General features: G+C 36.7%; 1 protein-coding gene across 2 annotated transcripts in view; it reads right to left on the minus strand.

Moving 5' to 3' along the window:
- LOC143732106 (transmembrane protein 132C) overlaps positions 1 to 20,662 on the minus strand; it is a 383,833-nt gene that overhangs the window by 59,803 nt on the left and 303,368 nt on the right. The gene's annotated exons all lie outside the window — the stretch shown is intronic.

Raw genomic sequence — 20,662 nt, forward strand, 5'->3', positions numbered from 1 at the left:
CTACTATTTACCTTTGGCTACAACTGAGTTCCCTCGGGACTTCAGCGCGAGACTTCAGCTAGCCGTCTAAAACACTATTTAGGTGAATTTAGACAATGGTTGTTGCTAAACGCATCTTGTTCACATGTAAGGGCCCTGTTCATGTTGGACAGACATTTTAATTGCAATTTGTGTCTGTTATGAGGCACAAAGATACTCTTTATGTATATGCCCCCATAACTGCCGTTTTAGCTGAGTGTGAGCTCTGGGCATTTGCGGGAACAGCTCCGTGTTGCAAGCACCAATCCGGTTCGTTCTCCTTTAACCAATCAAGTCAGCGTGTGATCATCAACGACAGGACTAATTTGCATATTCATAAAACCGGGTATACAAAATGAGGCTAGGGTGTAGAGTTACATTCAAGCTATTTTAAGGCATGAATAATTTTTTTTTCAAGGAAAAAAATATTTTAATGTGTTTTTTTGATGATCAAAGATGAGTTTTAAGGGATAAAATGACTGACTACAGGGGGACAATTTCTGAAAGATCATGTGACACTAAAGACTGAAGGAATGGCTGCTAATAATTCAGCTTTGCCATCACAGGAATACATTACATTTTAAAATATATTACAACAGAAACCAGTTAATTTAAATTGTATTTAAACAGTAGTACGGTTTTTACTGTATTCTTTGATCAAATAAATGTAGCCTTAGTGAGATTACTTTAACAAACCTAAATGTTTCCAAACTTTTGACTGGTGCTGTATATACACTATGTTAAACGTTTATTAAAAATGTGCAGACTTGCCTGTGCATAATAGGTTTAGACAAGCTTGTAAAGACCAGCAAGAGCATTATGTGTGAGAATATTTAAGCTTTATGTTTGTCAAGGGGATGTGGACAGCCATCAGAGGCTTGTATATGTGTTTATTTGACAGCTTATGTGTCCATGTTGCACCCTACAAGAACAGCATCAGCTTATTGCCTATATAAAAAAATTTGACAATCCTAACTGCCAACATTAACTAAGAAAAGCGCACGCTAATTGTATTTGACAGCATTGAGACAACCAAAGCTATTGCATTACTTAAGAAAATTTGCACAATTCATTTTATGATATTTTTTATGGTGCTTTGTTCACTCACTTTCATTTTATAGATAATATTGAAGAGGATATACCTTCAGCTATAAATTCAGCTTGTGTGTTCCACAGAAGACAGAAAGTCAAACAGGTTTGAAACAACATGAGGGGTGAGTAAATAATGACAGAATTACATTTTCGGGTGAACTATCCCTTTAAAGTTTGGTACGTTTTGTGCCTTGCTGCTTTGTGTTACAGTAAAAACGGAGAAAGTGAGAGACTGAAATAGACATAAGAAGGAAATAAGACTTTGAATAGTTTTGGTACCCGATCGGTGGAGTTGAGGGAGACGAGCTTTTGAATAAAACATGGCAGTCGTAGCAGGACTATATTTTAACTTTATAGGACAAATCCCCAGCCGCTCTCATGAATACCACACCTGCAATCCACCTAGATCAATGGGTCAGGTGGGAGGGCCTGGCAACCCTGGTGAATTTAAACGAGATGACTTTTTGCAGTTACCAAGAGCCAAGCAGTCAAGGTCAGACTCAGAGAGCCAACGGGGCAGACAGGGAACGTCCACGCGCGTGTGTGAAAGAGATAGAGAGGATGTCAGACCTCTGTTTTCTCTGAGGGATGGATTGGGGGTGTCTCAATAGTTATTAATGATTAGAAATCTCAGGTAGTGCTAATACATCATTTCCAACTGCTCTAGTGTTTGATTAGCGCGTAACATGAATAGGATTGTTTAAATAAATCACATTTAAGGGAATTGTTTTCATGTAATGCAACATCAACAATTAGGTTAATGGAACATTTCATAGATATCAAGGCTATACAGAGACACATATATCACTTAGTCCAGTAGCTATAACCAATAAAAGCCACATTCCAATATAATAAATAAAAACCATAAATTAAGTCACAGTGTGAGATAAAAAGTTATAAATGCAAGATATTAAGTCAAATTGTTTTAATATATATATATGTTATTTAAGTTGCAATTATGGGAAACACAGATGTAATCATGATATATAAAGTCACACCGTGATATATATGGTCACAATTACCTTCTTTTTTTTAAATATTGATGTGGGGGGAAAAAAACATACATTAAAAGCATTATATGATTTTGGTTGCACCAAGTCGTGTGTTTAATGAATTCACATTGTGAGATATGAAATTGCAATTTTGAGATATAAAGTTGCACTGTTTAATATAATATAAAGTTGCAATTGTTACATATAAAGTCACATTGTCAGATATAAAGTTGCAATTATGAGAAACAAAGATGCAATCATGATATATAAGGGGTCCATTTCTTTCTTTTTTTTTTTTTTACTCTGGGGTGGAAAAATACTTTTTTCATCAGCATGCCACTTTGGTTAAGCTGGCTGGGACCTGGTTGAGTTAATTGACTATGCTCTAAATAACATCATAAAGGAATAGTTTGACCAAAAATGCATATCTGTCAATAAGGACTAAAAACCACCATAATAGTAAATCTTACATCTTATGCACTATAATAAAAGTATTCTCAATATACTTTTAGGGGGAGTTAAGTTATTAACCCAATCTTTACCTCCGCTCAATCTCTCAAATGAAATATGGCACCTACTGCATGGGACATCAAACATCACTGATTCTTGAGTGTCTTGAAATGTCATGATGTCAACTATTTTATGAGGATTATCAGTGATTAGCAACTTATTTCAGTCTGTTCTTCACACAAAGCAATTATTCCTTCAAAAGACACGGTGAGGATACTTTAAAGACCATTTTACTATGCTTATTTGGACTTTGAAATAAAAAGATCAGTGCGAAGATTAACAAATTCTCATTCTGTGCTTAACCTGACCAGCTTGACCACTTTTTCTTCAGTATTCATCTATACTTTGCAAAAGGTTTTGCGTTAATACACTGAGCTGAGAAGACCATATTGAATATAGCAAACTTTAGGGGAAATATCCACAATGTTATGTGTAAGAAACAGCCAGAGGTGAGATCAAGAACAGCTTCCTCTCTTGTATCTTCACCATCTCCACAGGATCAATTTCAGGTCATGATCTCAGCTTGGGCTTGTGCATTCAGGTCATGGCCTTTCCAAACATCTCAGCATCACTTTCCAGCCTGGTCCTGGTTTGTTTTCCCGGTATTATTTTATATTGAATGCAACAAAGACAAATCTTTCTACTTTCCTCTTTAAACCCTCTCCTTTTCCATTTCTCCATTCCGTTCTTCATCCCACCACACAAAAGATTCAATTTTCTTCCTTTAAAGCTTTTTGGATCCAAATGACCCATTGTAGTTTAGAAACGAGTATTTGTGCTTCACATTAAATAAGCAGTGATCTCATCCTTTACTAAATGAGTTATGGATTAACTGATTAAATGGATGGACAACAAGGTGTGGGAGGAGATGGTTGAAACCGATCCCTTTCACAAGTTAACACACTGTTGAAAAAGTAAGTGCCAGGAGGAAGACAGGTTCTGAGTGGTATCTGTGAGTTTAAACAGACAGATCGAAGCCAGGCCTGTCACCTATGGCAGGACTGCCTCCAATGGGACCTAACCACTCTGCCTCTGCCCTCTGATCCATGCCACTGCTCCTCTTTCCTTTCAGCTCTCTGCTCAGTTTACATCTATACAGTTACAGCTCAACCAAGCTCATCCAGCAAGAACCTGAACCACACACACTTAGACACTAGTGGTAACACTAACTAGGTAACACCTGAGGGCAAAGTGGGCACCAACAAAAATCATATATTCTATTAGATGATGGGCTATTCTACAAACAGGATATTTCTTAATTTTTTTTGAAGTGGTATTCAAACTGCAAATGAACCATTGCTTTGAACTGATTCATTTGCAAGTATAGCTCCAAATACCAATTAAGGGTTCAAGAACAAAAAAAAAAGATTATGCAAGCATGGTTGAGAGCATCAGACCAACTGCAACAATGAGTAAATAAAGACATTTTTATGTTAGCAAGTGGAAGCTGCACACTGGTGGTGGTTGAGAAAAAAAACCCTGAAATGATTGCAAAGCACTTTAGGTGTACAGTAGTACATAGTACTCATTCATTCAAAATGATTTTATGCAAAATGGAGGAAAAATCATAAATAAAATTACCAGTAATACGACTTTATTGCTTATCACTTTTGACCAATATGTTGTGGTCAGTGTGAGTTGACAATGATACAAATTTTGGTGTCAATGCCAAAGCACTGCAGAGTTACAGCTTTAGAATCTGCTTGGCATTGTGCCAATAATGAGAAAGGTTTAGTCTATTAAAACGCTTTTAATAAGTTTTTGCCAGCATGGTCAGAAGATGAGATGTGGCCCTCGATTTAAATCACATTCAAGGTACACAAGGTAACTTAGATCAGCAGTTTAAGACATTAAATTCGTAAGCACATAACACAAGAACAATTATCTTTAAAATACAAAGACTTTATTGATTATTCTAACACATAAAACTAATATCTAACACAATCAGACGCACACACACATTCACACAAGTTGCAGAAAGAAAGAGAGTGAGGAAAGAATGAGTTTTTAGAGTGAGATGATTAAAACCCAAGTTTCTATAATGCACTTATAAGACGAACCATCAATCATTAATTTAACCTAAGAGTCTGGAGGCTACTTGCTTGTCTTTGCGTTCCTTTGGGGATTCCTTTTGTCGGCGTAAAAGGGGGTTTCACGAGTTCGTTGATTGGCTGGCCGTCTCCTCGTGCCTGGATAGATGTTTGGGCGGCCAATCACGTGGTGTGTTGCCGAATGGATGGAAAGTCTTTGAAGTTGGAAAGCGGGCTTTGCAGTCGAATCGTTTAAACGAAACGTTGCAGCAAAACTTACTTAGAATCGAGACTCTCAACGGAAAATAAAATAAAGCTAAGAAACAGAAAGAAAAGTGAGACGAGAGTAGTTATAGATGGCTTGAATGAAGCTGTTTGCCCCACGTTCTTCTGATCTTGGTTTGGGTTCTTTTGTCTGCTGGTCTACATGGTTACTCGTCTGTCCGGTTACCAGTCATGGCTTCTCTGTGACTCCTGTAAATCTGCTCTAGCGAACAAATTCAACTCAACCAAACCTCCATTCAATTCAACTAAAAAAAAACCTACTGGCTTCTTCGGGTCCTAAGATTTTAAACTCAGCTGTTGTCCAGCCTCTTAGATGAGTTCTGACCAATTAGGCACTGTCTTTATTTGGGAAGTGGCATTCTCTTCACCTCTAATCGTAAATCATGCGTTATCCGTGATCTCCTTACTCTCCAGCTCTAGCAGAGAGTTCAGAGGGAACAGTTTAGACATGATTCCTATTATAAGAACCCAAAACATTTTACACAGATTTCAAATCAACCCATCTTCTGAATTAAGAAAATATAAACGTATTGATAGGAATCAAGACACACTTTCATTCAAACATCTAATAGTTATAACAATTACATGACTTGTATGTGATCTAAGCATAATAGACGCATACAGAGGTGGTAGATACAATATAGGATTATGTAGTTGAACAATGTTTGATTAGAAGTCCGTCAATAATTGTTTTGGGATGATTTTATGTATTTTTATATGTAAAGTCTCAGTGGTTTTAAGAGATTTCAACCATGGGGTCATTCAGAGGAGGTCTGTTTTCAATCCTCTGTCCTGGGATCAAACAACCTCTGCCGTTATCTTGGTGGGTTCTGAGCTGTGCCATCTCTGAACCAATCAGTCTTTTCCAAACTATCGTTGACGACGAGAACGTTGACGTTCTCCTTTAGTTGGGCACATCTCTTTGAAGCTTTAGAACTGGCTGGAGCCCACTCCATTTATGGCCTGAGATTAGACTGGTGTTTTCGGGGTCTGGAATGTTGAGTTTTGTGTGGAATTATGTTTGAACGAATCGCCTGGAAGATTCATATGTGTTTGGTTCGCCCTCAATTCCTACATAGGCTACTTATCAGCTAATTTCAAGATCAAAGAACACAATAAAAGAGAGAGCGGCATGAGCACTGGTAAGGTAATTTATTCTCTACTTTTAATGAAGATGATTGTGTGTTTGGCATCTGCGACTGACTTATTTTCAAATTTCATTTGCGGCAGTTTGCACGTCGGCTTGCTGAAGAGATATTCAGCAACTCGTCTGTGGCGATGCATGTTGCAGTCGCACTGTCATATCTGGCTATAAACATGTCATAGGCTATATAGCCTATAACACGCTCTCACACGTTTACTGGAGGATTACAGGATAACATTTTGGGAGGATTAAAATGTACATATGTGGTTTCAACAACCAGATGCATTTAAATTTGTCCAGTTTCATCTGGAATGCGTCTCAGACCACCTCCTGAAGTGGTTTGAGTGATCAGATTTAAATCCGTCTCGAAAGCGTTTCGGAGGGTCTTTTCACGATCAAACAGGCATTGAGGCAGTTTGCGCTACGTTTTCATCAACTTACAGCTATGTGGGTGCTGTTTTTCCAGTCGTTTAACACATTTGGCCCAAATCTTGTGTTATGAAAGATGAAGTGCTATGCACTGGCTGTACTGGCTATGACTAGACAGCAAATACCAGACTAAGACACTCTTCTCCGGTCCTCAAATACATAAAGCATTATACAAACATTGTAGATTTTAAGTAAAGAAAATGCATTAGTTATAAAGAACCAGTTCGTTATTACACTTTGCATGACAAACAAACAGATGGTCTCCAAAAAACATTTGCTTGGTGTGATAAAATGCAGATATGAGTGACTGAATTGTTGATTTCATTCATATTCTGTTCATTGCCCTTATAACACTTCTTTTAAAAGTTCAAGACAGACAAGATTGTATTAATTGCACGAATACTACTGCGTGATACCTCAACTGAATCGTTTTGTTTTTTTTTCACTGAAAAAACATTGATAAAACGAATATGCCTTCCCAGTTGTGTTCTGATGTTCCAGCCACTAAACAGATCTGAAATTGCATCTGAAATCTCACTTCGTATCAGCGATGTTAATATTCTGCGTGTGTCTTGGTCTGGCATTCACAGAGGTGCAACAGCGGAACAGGAGCTCTGCGGCGGGATGGCATTAGGAGGGGACCAATGAGCTGTGTGGGTTGGAATAATTGCTGTCATTCTCTTTTCATCCTTTCACATATTCTGCCAAAATTGGTCCATGTACGAACACACACACGCCGTAATATCATCTCTTGTTGCCTCTGGCGCGGCTGTCAGCTCCTTTTTCTTCAGTCCGTCGCTCACAATGCTGGTGAAAGCATGGTGTGAACACAAATAAATGCATAAATAAATAATCAAACAAACAAATAAGAACTAAATAGAGGGCAGATTTAGATGCTACGGCAGCAGATTAACTGAGGAATCTCTGTCTCTCGCTCTTTGACGGAGGGGACAAATAATTTCCTGTTTGAATTCTTGGTGCGCTTTTGTATGCAGGAAACAGGATAGGATTTTAGACAACATGAATTGTGCTATGATCTAAGGATGAAACGGCTAAACTGCAGCTCTATTAAGCTTGAAGGGGTTTTGAATCAATGTGCATCTTCGCATTCGTTTTTTTTCATTCAATTTGCTTAAGATTTCTGAAGAGTTCATCATAGAAACTAATGGAGCACCAAGCACCTGACAAACAAAAGTGTGACTTACAGAGACTGATGAGGATGTGAAAATGTTCTCTGGGGCACAGACTTTTTTTAAAATTAAAGAAGAAAAACTAAACTAGAGACTATGAATCTCATTTGAAATGTCTGTGAACTGCATGCTATGATTTAGATGAACTGAGAATAAGAAATGTGTGTGAATAGGACATTATTCATTAGCGTTCGAGAGCCTTGTTCATTAACATTACCTGCGTTATGGCACATATGAACATATGAATTGGCTGCTCCAATTAACTACTGCACTTTATCATGCTAATTCAACTAGAGAGAAAGTGATCGAGAGGGAAGAAAAAGAGGAGGAGTGAGAGACTAATGGATTAGGCACTTGGGATTCATATTTCAGAGTTGTCATTGTGGAGAGAATGTGTGTCACAGCATGCTAAGAAATGTAATATGATACACTCGCATAGTCTAAATCAAAGCATACGGGAAGAGGAGAGAAGGAAGGGAAAGGAAGGGAAAGGAAAGCAAGGGAAAGGAAAGCGAAGGCAAAGTAAGAGAAGGAAATAAAGGAAAGAAAGTGGAATGGAAAGGGAGATTAAAGTAAGGAAAGATAAATTTTTAGGAGGAAGTGGAAATTTAATCATATATCATGAATCAAAAGGAAGTGCAAAGGAAAGGAGAAGCAAGGAAAGGAAAAAAATAAAGGAACGGAAATACAGAAAATAGTGGGATGGGAAGAAAAATAAAACGAGGATGTGGAAAGAAAATAAAAATAAGAAGGAAAGAAAGTGAAACGTAATAGGAAGTGGTAAGGAAAATGAGGAAGTGAAAATCATAGGAAATAAAATGAAGTGAAAAGAAAATGCAAAGTAAGGAAAGGAAAAAGAAGTAAAGGCAAAGAGGCAGGAAATACAAGTAAAGACAAGGAAAGTAAGGGAGACGAAATGAACTGGGGAGGAAAAGGCAAAAAAAAAAGACAAATGGAAAGTGTAAAAAAAAAAAATTTTGGGGAAGGTGTGGAGATAAGTGAGTTGTTGTTTTTTTAAATAATATTTGAAGCATAACAGTTGATCAAACTCTGAAGACCTCCACACAACCCAAACCACACTGCATAACTGGTGCATTTAAATGCCAAACCACTATGCTTTCCAGAGCACAACCACTTCAAACTCTGCATTTATATTCTTCACAGCACATCTGTTCTAAAAAGGCAGCAAACACATTCTATTTTTTTTAAATTCTAGTGTCTGAATATGCAGTAGGGTTGGAATGGGTTGTTTGTGTGATTTGCACTGAACTGGAAACACATGCTATCTTTACTGGTTATTAATGTGCAGCTGGCAGAACTGGACGTTGAGCCAAGAGCAAAATGACTTTCATGAGAGCAGACCATCAAATGGAGGGCAGGAACTTGCTGCTCTGCAACAGGCCTTTTAAACACAGAGTTAAAAAAATGAGTGAGCGGTGAACAGTTTTTCAGTTGACATACTAGTGAGTGTCTGTGTGAGTCCAACTTTATCTCTCTAGCTCAAAATGTGCCAATTGTGTACAGACAGTTAGTGAATCTTATCAATAGGGCACTACTCTATTATTTAACAATAATCTGATTTTGATGTCTACAAACTACTGCTAAAAAGTACAATTACTTACAGCAGTCAGACTTGCAGACAGGACAAAATTTGAAAGGTAAGTGTCCAATGCAAATATTAATTATGATGCTTTCATATGCCTTTATTGCTGTTTATCGCTATTGGATCCATCCATGATTTTTCTGAATTCTGATTTGATTTTGAACTTTTCTTGACAATTTGAGTTTTGAGTTTGAGGCGTGATTGAGTTTAATAAAGAAATAGTCTAAATGTACCAAGAAAAGACTCTTTTCAAAGGAAAAGGATTGTCACACTAAATATCAATTTAATTTGAAAATGAAAAAAAAATAGATAGTAATAGTATAAAGTATGTGCAATACTGTGAAAAGATTTATTATTATTTCAAAATTAATACTATGTATACTATATATATCAAAAATGTATGGACAGTACGATTTTATTTTTAATACATTAATTCAGCAAGATGCATTTAATTAATCAAAAGTGACAATAAAGACATATAATGTTACAAGAAATTATTTCAAATAAATGCTGCTTTTAAAATTTCTATTAATTTTAAAGAATCAGTTTCTTTCATAGCAAATGTTTATTTAATAACAAATTAAATTAATACAGTTTTTTCTCAATTGCTTTGGTTCAATTCTCAAATGAGACTATTTTTTACAAAACAATAAGTTCAGGCCTCGGAACAATTCATTTCTTGTTCACATCAGATTTGAATTTTGTGTTTTGGCATACGTGTTCAAAAGAGCAAGTACAATTGTCTACAATTTGCACAATGACTAAATGCACATGGCTTGTTGATCAAAACTGATTGATTATCAGTGAAACTGTCAAACTCTTCACAACTTCTAAACATTCTTTCATCGTGTGACCCATCGCATGCCAAAATGATCCATTCATTGCTCATTATCTGCCATAAATATATGACATGGAATATTTGCTGAACAGGCAAATGACCTGCCGTGGTAATGAATAGAAATCACAATCTTATCAATCAGCCAACAAATATATATATATATATATATATATATATATATATATATATATATATATATATATATATATATATATATATATTTGTGTGTATATATATATATATATTTGTGTGTATATATATATATATATTTGTGTGTATATATATATATATATATATATATATATATATATATATATATATATATATATATACACACACACACAATTAGTACGCGTGTGTGTGAGAGAGAGAGAATCAGCTCAAAGAACAGCCTCCTGCTGTGCTGACAAATCTGATCTGCCTCAATTACTGAGCGGCAGATCTATCTTCACATGACCCACATAACACGTCATTTTACAGACACAAACACACACACACAATGGACAGGAGACACACATATTGGAGGGAAATATCTTTTACTTCACTCATAAGGCTCAGCTGATTTTTCTCTCTTTTTTCATCCCTCGTTCCATTCCTCTCTGAGTCATTTCTGCCAAGCGGTATTGAAATAGATGACAAATTCAGTCTCTGTCAGGCAGCCGATGTACACCTGAGAGCCTTTCCACCACTCTCACAGTATGTTTTTCAAAGTGGAAAATTTTCTCATAAAACTTCAGCTCTCTTCATCTGTCCCTTGATGCTCTCTCTCTCTCTCTCTCAGTCTGTCCCGGAGGTCTGTTGCAGCGCAGTTGAGCTACTGAGCTTTAGAGAAGCTATTAAACGTCCTTTTGTTTAAATTGATTAACAGCAAGGACACCATTAATTGAAAAATATGCACCAAATTAAAAGAAAGAGCGTGAGAGAAGACAGATACGGACCAAGAAAGCTGATAATCCATAAATGCAGACCGACAGCACCGGAGCTATGAATCATTTTGGATTATTTACGTTCAAAACTGGTGACCTGTGCAAAGGTCCTTCATAGATTACTGCGTTTAAAAGGATTATTTCTACCCCTCATAACCCTATTAGCTTCGTATCACGACTCAAAGACAATGTGGCCTGTTAGCCTAATTAAAACTAATTACTGATGAAAGCTTGATGTAAAGCAAAGCTGGGGCGACACTCTTGTCAACACCGTCCTGAGCTGTCTCTCTCTCTCTCAGTGGAGGCCATCTGTTGGAGGTGATTAATCGAGATTACAGTGACCCTCGGTGTGGGACTCACTCGGGCCGTGGCAGAATCACGATGCCTCGGTACGCTGGGCTCTTCACGCTCTGCTTAATACATGTCAATGGGCTCCAAAGATCAGCTCCTACAGGGGGGCTTGTAACCTCCTAAAGGTCGGTAGCAGTACATCACCGCGCCTCATCTGACATCCGACCGCCGGAGCGCTTGGCTCAGGGGGGAACTCCCACACTGGCCCGTGAGTGGATTAGCATTTTAACTGACGTGACTCTCTCAGTACAATGGCTTTTGGTTCCCATGTTCACTTCTATAGTTTTCGCCTAGAGCAGTTTGAAAATGAATTACTGCTTCCAGGGGCCAGATTTCTTATGATGGGAATCCATGACTTTAATGATTAAATTATTCACTGGAGTGAAGAACAGGTTTATTCTCATTACAGAATTACCCAGACAGTGCAGGTACTTCAACGTCAAGACGATGGCCTCAGGACGCCTGCCTCAGAGAAAGAATTAACAGGGGCAGTGATTTTGCTTGTGGGACACGTTACTGGATCAAGAAAATATCTACTGCAAAAAAAAATTTAATTATGATGAATGCCAATCACAATCAAGTCAAGCACTAAAATCTGACAGGCTAAAGGGAATGCTGTACATACACCCAAAAAGATAAAACCATAGAACGATAAATTGATAGATAGAACGACGAAACGATAGATTAAACGATAGACAGAAAGATAAAATGATAGAACGATAAAACGATAGATTGAAACGGCAGATAGAATGATAATACGATTGATAAAATGATAAAAAGATTGATAAAATGATAGACAAAAAGACAGAACAATAGATAAACGATAAAACAATAGATAGAACAATAAAAAGATAGAACGATGGAACAATAGATAAAACGATGGATTGAAACAATAGATAGAATGATTAAACGATAGATTAAAATATAAAGATAAAGCAACAGATAAAACAATAGAACAATGGAACGATGGATAGAATGATAACACGATAGATAAAAATATAAAGATAAAGCAACAGATAAAACAATAGAACATTGGAACGATGGATAGAATGATAATACGATAGATAAAACATTACAATGATAAAACAATAGATATATTATGCATTATATTAATAGTCTATACCTTTTATATTTGTATATTTATTGTGCATATCGTGTATAGTCGGTATTTTTATCTGTAAAGTATGTATTCTGCACTGGACGGTGTTCTCAAGACTTTCACTCACCACGGTACATGTGCTGTTAGTGATGTGACAATAAAAGTCATTTGATTTGCTCATGCCATGAAAATAGCTCAAACCATGTAATAAGGTTTCGGTTTTTACCACCCACCACTCCATTCACACAGGCAACACAGCTTCTCCTGCTTCATCACCATCTCCGCAGAAAACTTTTCTGGAGTATGCAATCTCCCGGACATCTTGCAAACTCTTCATCATCAGCCAGGCTATCGACTGACCTCGACAACACTACTGTCAGCAAGACCAGCCAGGAAGCTGTTGGACCGCCAGACACCTTAAACCAAAAGTTCACTCAAAATGACACAACTTTTATTTTTGGGTGAACTGCCCCTTTAAGAAAAGTGAGAAAAGATGATCAAATGATGAAATATCTGTGAATATAAAGTTGAGTATTACTGACTATTGATATCTTAAATAGTGTTCAGGTGGAAAAGCAGCATTTTTTGAGCAGTGATGCATCTGTCTGATTTTCTCTTTAATGTGCCCATTTACAAAATGAACAGCAATTGAACAGCATTGAACAGCATTTTTCAAAGGATTGAAAACCCATGAAAGGCCCTGAAGTGGAGTTTAATTAGATGTTTGCCTAGAAGGCAGAAGTAATGGCTGGAAGTCATCCAGCTACAACACCTTTTAACACTAAAGTTCAGCTTTGCTTTGCATTTGATAATGACTAAATATATTAGGTATGTGTGTGTGTGTGTGTGTGTGTGTGTGTGTGTGTGTGTGTGTGTGTGTGTGTGTGTGTGTGTGTGTGTGTGTGTGTGTGTGTGTGTGTGTGTGTGTGTGTGTGTGTGTGTGTGTGTGTGTGTGTGGGGTATATTAGGACTAGAGCACATCAAAGATAACATTTATAATTTGATTTTTGTGATAAAGTCTCAACTTTCAAATATTATCAATTGTGTTTCATATCAAAAGTAACAGAGCTTATTGTGATTATTGGATAGCAGGTGCACTATAATGTTTAGTGAAGTTTTCTTCACGCATCAATAGAAAACAGCACAGACTAAAAGATCGATCTTGAGATTTAAGAGTCAATATCGGCTCATCAAAATGAAGACGGATTCAAATCGAATAATTGATTTCATTAACCCAGCCATAATTAGGACTGTCAATGAATGAACTTGGTAAATTAGCAGTGTATTGCATAATAAAGTAAAGCAAATTAACACTTCCAGTCATTTGAACCATACGTAAATTCCATGATCTAAAATGTTCCTATTTTCAGGACCGGTTTTGTGTGCCATAATAATCTTTTATAACAATATTGAAGTCCTTAATGTCACTTTTAATATATTCTTCCTGGATAAATGTATTAATTTCTTTCAAAACTTTTGAACAATGATGTATATATGCAATTAATATGTTTTATTAATTGGTTAACAATAATTAATTCAATTAACATCTTTAATTTTACAGACCTTGTATTTTTTAAAATGAGCTCAAGCTTTTTACTTAGAGTTCAGTTTTTTTCTGCATTTAAACATTTGTATATATGCAGCATTTATCAAGGATGCCAATTATTTTTCACATTATTTACTACAATTATGTCAAGATTAACAAATTAACAACTCGTAACTAGTGCATAACTTCTGTAATGCATAATTTTCCTTTCACTGAGAGCAATTTTGTCTGCCACAAATAATTTACAGGCTTGTATCAGTAAGTACTCGTATACGTAAATAATGTAATTGAATAATGGGCATATGTAAATATATCTTAAAATAATTTGTATTAGGCCCTGGTATCCTATTTACATACTTATAATGTAAGAATGTTATTGTCAGGAAGTCAGCAATTATCTGATGGAAAACCAGAAAGATTCCTCTTCAAAATCTCCAAAAATATTTTTGGAGAGAAATCCTTCTGCTTGCTCATGCATGACTCCCTGCGCTCCTCCACTTGAGACCTCGTTTGAAGCTAAGTGATAGCCAAACCACTCACTCTGCCCTGCAGACTCTGGAGCAAGAGCCCCGTCCTCACCAAAACCCTCCCGTTAGACCACAAATACCACAACCACGTGCCAGACAATTATGAGGTGAACCAACAAGCAGCAAGTGGCAGAGGAACCTTGTCTAGCAGAGCCAAAACCTCTGCCAAATGATTAGTGAGGGGACAGTGAAGTGTGACAGCGAGCACAACAGCATTGAATCCCAGCTGTTGAAGACTTCAACAATCCATCTGATGGCCAAACAGGGTCTCAGATGAGAGGGCACATGAGGGTGATTAATTACTACGCCGTCACAGGGTTTGTTTTTCACTAATACCTCATCAAAAATGCAAATATTTTGAGGCATCATATCGTCGCTGTCAGGCAGAAACCTTTTATCTCCATATTTTGTCTTTTTTTTTTCTTCATAAATCATTATTATTGGTCACCATTCACATCTGTTTATGGGTTTTGCAAATATTCAACCAATGCAAAGTTTTAGAAAAGAGCTTGTGACTAAACCTCGAAACTCCATTGGATTCTCAAACTTTCAGTAAAACCTCATAACTTCACCCCACCTCAATCTTGAATGAAGTGCCGCACACATGTAAGACCGTCTCTGCTTGTTTGCGATGCAAAGATAAATAAAGAACTGGTTTATATATATATATATATATATATATATATATATATATACACACACATTAGCCATATATAAACCCACAATATCAATTTTGCCTCCTCCCAACCCTCCCTTTTTCCCCCCTATTACTTATGTTCAATTATTACACAACCTTACAGAAAACTACTGGAGATAGAGAACATATTGAAGAAAATTAATAAAGAATCAAGTCACTGCAGCAAATTGATTTCATTATTGCATAGACAAATGGACACAAACATTATTGATTTCAGAAATGTAAGTAGGCGGCCTTAAAGAGAGATAGAAATTGATCTAGGGCTGTAACGATTCCATGATTAAAGTCGAGTACTCGATTTAAAAAAATCCTCGATTGCAATTTACCCGTGTCGAGTAACCGGCAAAATACCGGAAGTGGTGCATTCCACAGACAAGAATCCGTGAAACACATTATTACACCGTTTTCTAAGGCTACGCAATCTATTTAAAACCATTTACAATCATAATAAAGCATAGTGCTATCATGAAGTCACAAAGGCTCCGAGTCAGTTAAAAAAATATGCGATTTTTCAAAGTCCTTTTAGGCAAGGCATGCCACTCGGCCGCCATCTTGGCAAAGCCTCCGGGCAGCAATTTCGGACTAACAAGACCAGGCTCCTGCACTTTCACTGGTCACTGGGTCATAAAAACTGCATGTATAGAAACCGCAGTAAAATATGATAAAATCGCTGAAAAAGTTTGATGACTTTTCCCCAAAATAAGGTTTAAAACACCTTTTCCCCCACAGGTTATACTTTTACTACGCATGCGCAAGGGTTCTCTCCCTCTCTGCCGTGCACGCGCTACACGGTTTGAAGCACAGTATATGCAAGCTCTGGCTCGCTTGCTCTAGATTCCGGGAGATTTTAACTAATTTGCGGGCATCAGGGAGCCGCTATCAATATGCGGGAGACTCCCGGAACTTCCGGGAGACTTGGGATGTCTGATATTTACACAACGCACACATACACTGCATATCAAATCTGCCGCCTTTTCAAACAGTGATGTGTTTTCCGCTGTCGTAAACCTCAACTGTGCGCATGCGTCAGTGGAACCAGAAGATAGGCTTAAAGGAGAACTCCGGGCAATTTTTAAGCTAATCTTGATCGATAGACCTTTGTGAGTACTGACTATAGAAAAAAAAAACGAACCGGATTGGTGCTTGCTACTCGGAGCTGCGACCGCGAATGCCCAGAGCTCCCACCCAGCTAAAAAGGCAGCTATGGGGGCATGGACATAAGAGCGTTTGTGAGCCTCTTAACAGACACAACATGCAATTAAAATGTCTGTCCAACATGAACAGGGACCCTACATGTAAACAAGATACATTTAGCAACTTAGCCATTGTTTCAACTCACCTAAATAGTCTTTTAGACGGCAAGCTGTAGTCTCGCGCTGCAGTCCCGTGCTGTAGCCGGAAAAGGTAAACAATGTCCAGGTGGGAGGAGCGTTGATCATGTAAGAGGAGTTAAGATCAGAGTTGCTTACAAGTGAAGAAGAAATGGTTCGTGTTTGTGCCTTTCCGAATTGTGGCAACAGAATGAGAAAATATAAGAGCTTAAATTTTCATTGTCTTCCTTTTCATGACCTCGAGATTCTGCAGTTGTGGCTAGTTGTACTTCAACTTGATGTGCAAACTCCCGTAGTACTACGCGCTAAAGATTACCGCATTTGTGCAATTTGTACAAAGGTCTATCAATCAAGATTAACTTCAAAATTGCCCGGAGTTCTCCTTTAAATGTTTCCCGGCTTGACTGTTAAAAGCAGACGATTGGCTTTCCAGCGGGAGGGGCGGGACATGTGCATACAACCGCATGTGCATACAACCGCCGTCTTTGGCATTACGGGTTTTCCCTATATAGTTGTATTGAGGATTGAGGAAGTGGCATGTCTCTATATAAATTGTCTCTGCCGCCTCTCAAGATTCACAAGATTCGCAACTCATTTGTAAATCTACGCCAACACAGGAGAATACATAAATATCTTTCTGAAATATATGCGAATTGTTGTTCATCGTGATTTCAAAATAAAAGTTTAACCCTTGCACTGAGTTTGCATGTTTTGACGTATACATGTTCTTGTTCTAGAAACTACAGCAGCTGTTGCATTTCTATCGTACAGAAGTGAACTAATATTAAAGATTAAGTTGATATTTGAATTAAATTTTGTTTGGCCAATATTAAACAAGGATTTGATCATGCCTTAATGTAACCAAGCTGTTGATGCTCTCTGCAGACATTTGTTTTTACGTAATGTACATAAGTTATGTTTATATATTATTTATTTTACATGGTGTATTTTAACAGTTGTTCAATAAAACCCATATGATTACTTTGATACATTATTTGAACAAATAATTATTGCTTGTTATTATATATTTAGGTAAAACTTTACAATATGGTTCATTAGTTAACATTAGTTAATGTATTAACCAACATGACAATGAACAATACATTTGTAACTATTTATTGATCTTTGTTAATGTTAGTTTCATTTTTTGTTCATGTTAGTTCACAGTACATTAATGTTAACAAATACAACATTTGATTTTAATAATGCATTAGTAAATGTTGAAATTAATATTAACTAAGATTAATAAATGCAGTAGAAGTATTGTTCATTCTTAGTATACTAATAACTAAGGTAGTTAACTAATGTTAACTTATGAACCATATTGTAAAGTGTTACCTATTTATTTTTTTTAAGTAATTTTAAAGGCTGTTGTTGTACCACTATTTTTATCCGATTACTCGATTAATCGATGGAATAATTAGTAGAATACTCGATTGCTAAAATAATCGATAGCGACAGCCCTAAATTGATCTAATGTCTTTGAAAAAATGTAAACATTTCTTAAAGGGTACATATCATGCTTTTTAATTTTTCCTTTTTACATATAAAACATACATTTGTGGTCTATATAAAGCGAAACTGCAATTCTTGGGTCTGAATTCCTCATTATTATAGCTCCACAGGCCCCTATTTTACTCCTTTTCTGATGTGCTTCTGTGAGTGACTCGTTTTGAAGCGGCCCCTTTAAATGCAAAGGAGCTGTGTCACAACCCGCCCGCTCTCCAGGGTGCTGAGTTGACAGTCGGTTCAACTCCACCCCGTTCGGCCATTTTTGTAGTTTGATTAGTGATATGCGATCTTATAGCGTCACAGAACATTTATATTCACACAAAATGTCAACAACGGAATCAACAACAGAATTGTCAATCAAGCCTTACATGTTCGAGCCAGAGCCGGACCCGGAGCTAGTTGAACAAATAGACGACGAACCTGAAGAACAACGTCTGCATATGGATCCATATGATGTACATATACATCGATGTATCTCAATGGTATGTAACTATATTTACAGTAACTTCGCCATCCATGCCCACTGCTACAATACTGTATGTTTTACAACGACAATTTAACACTCACAAAACAAAATATAAGTTATATTATAAAAATTACGGTCTAATCTTACCACTAAAAATCTGTATGGATAATATGATACGTTTAGAAAAGCATCAGAAAACACAGCAGCTAAATGACCATTGATGAAACTCAAGAACAATAATACTTCAGACATGTAACGTTACTTCAAAAAAACAAAAACAAAGAAATACGAAGGCACTGCTAAACCATGACCACCATGTGTTTTAAGAAAGTAAACTATTTTTATTAAAGATATTTACAGCTTACCGAAGTGATCTGTTCGTCGTCTCCAAAGATAGATGGAATTGACCCCTCATTCAAACGAAGTCGATCGGCAAACCCTTCTTTATACTGGCCGAGGTTGTTGAAGTCGGAATCGTCGAAGTGCTTCGCGCACACGAAAATGACTTTACCAAAAGATGTGGGAACATTTCCTTGGTAAATAAAACTCAACCAGGCACTTCGAAGAGGTTCTGATGCTGGGAGACGGTGTAACGAAGCGTGTGGGTCACTACATCCAACAACCGAACATTTTGACTTGAGCTCTCGACACTTCTGCATCATTGAGCTTGGACTACAAAATCGGAGCGAGGAATAATAATGGCGGATTGATCGAAATGTTGGGCCGGTAGTCAATGTCCTTATTTGGTAGTTCCGCTGCAAATACTGTGACGTAATTGTTCAGAAAACGTCATAGAAAACAGAAAAATCTGAACTGGGTGAACAATAAGACCAAAACAGAATATAAAGATATAAACGAAACACCTGAATAGAATAATTTCAACTTTTCTGCACTTTTAAACACTCCAAATATACAACAAAATGCATTTAAGGGCTAAAAAAGTGGTTTTAGCATGATATGTCCCCTTTAAGAGCCTCAACGTTTACAGCACTCTTAACCTTTAAGTGAGAGTTTAAGTGACATATCTAATTGCTATGTAATTATTATATCGTCACTCTCATTAACAGGCCAGTTGATGTTTGTGTAAATCTCAGTTGGAGACTGCATTCTTGCGTAGATTTTTCTGTATGATGTGTAATTACTACGCAAGAATTAGCAAGAACGGAGGTAATGACTAATGTTGTTTGAACACACACACACACACGGAAATTAGCTACACAAGACTGCAATCATTAAAAATTCCTCAAATAACATTGTTTAAAGCCAATTCGATTGAAACAAAAGGATACAATTACAATAAAATAATCAAATTTAATTATTCTGGAACTTCTTCATAACACATAGCAGAAGCGATAGAAAAGTGACTGCTGAGCCTGAAATCTCTTTCACACAGATAAGAATACATGGTGTTCATAATCACAGAAAAATAATACATCGTGTTCATAATCACAGAAAAATAATAAACTATCACATCAATAAGCACATTTCCTTTGCACTGATTCTGAATATTAATGATTAAGAGACTATGGTCACACAGGTCATTTTGAGAATTCAAATGTTTTTTCAGGTATTGGTGAGTGACTAAATGTGAACTTAAAAATAGACCTGCTTTAATAAGAGTCTTGGATTGGATAATTCCTGTAAATGAATCCCTAATTATGGTGATTTAAAGCTGAGAGCATAACTTTTAATTAGCCAACATAAAAGAGTAGACCACGTAAAAACATTAAAAGCAATTATTCTTCATGCGATTTGTTCAAGTTTCCTTTTCCGATTAATCAAACATCCTTCACTAAATTTATATAAAATGGCAATATATATAAAATGGCAATAATGTTCTAGTCTTGAATGACGAGGTTCACATCTAATTTTATTTAAAAAAAAAAAAGGGTAGAAGTTAAAATCAACAGCTAGAGTGCAAATTACACTTGAGAGCTCAACTGCAATTTAATATGTTTGATTCTCATCACCCATGTCCTTAAGATTTTTACTGGATCATTGCCCTTTAAAACATGAGATTATGCTAAACCGAAAAGTGGTTACGACAACCCAGACGGTTCATTTCACCTATAAAGC

The sequence above is a fragment of the Siphateles boraxobius genome, unplaced genomic scaffold (assembly GCF_051911475.1).
Source record: "Siphateles boraxobius isolate OS27281-9 unplaced genomic scaffold, OSU_SipBor_1 9, whole genome shotgun sequence".
Classification (NCBI taxonomy): Eukaryota; Metazoa; Chordata; class Actinopteri; order Cypriniformes; family Leuciscidae; genus Siphateles; species Siphateles boraxobius.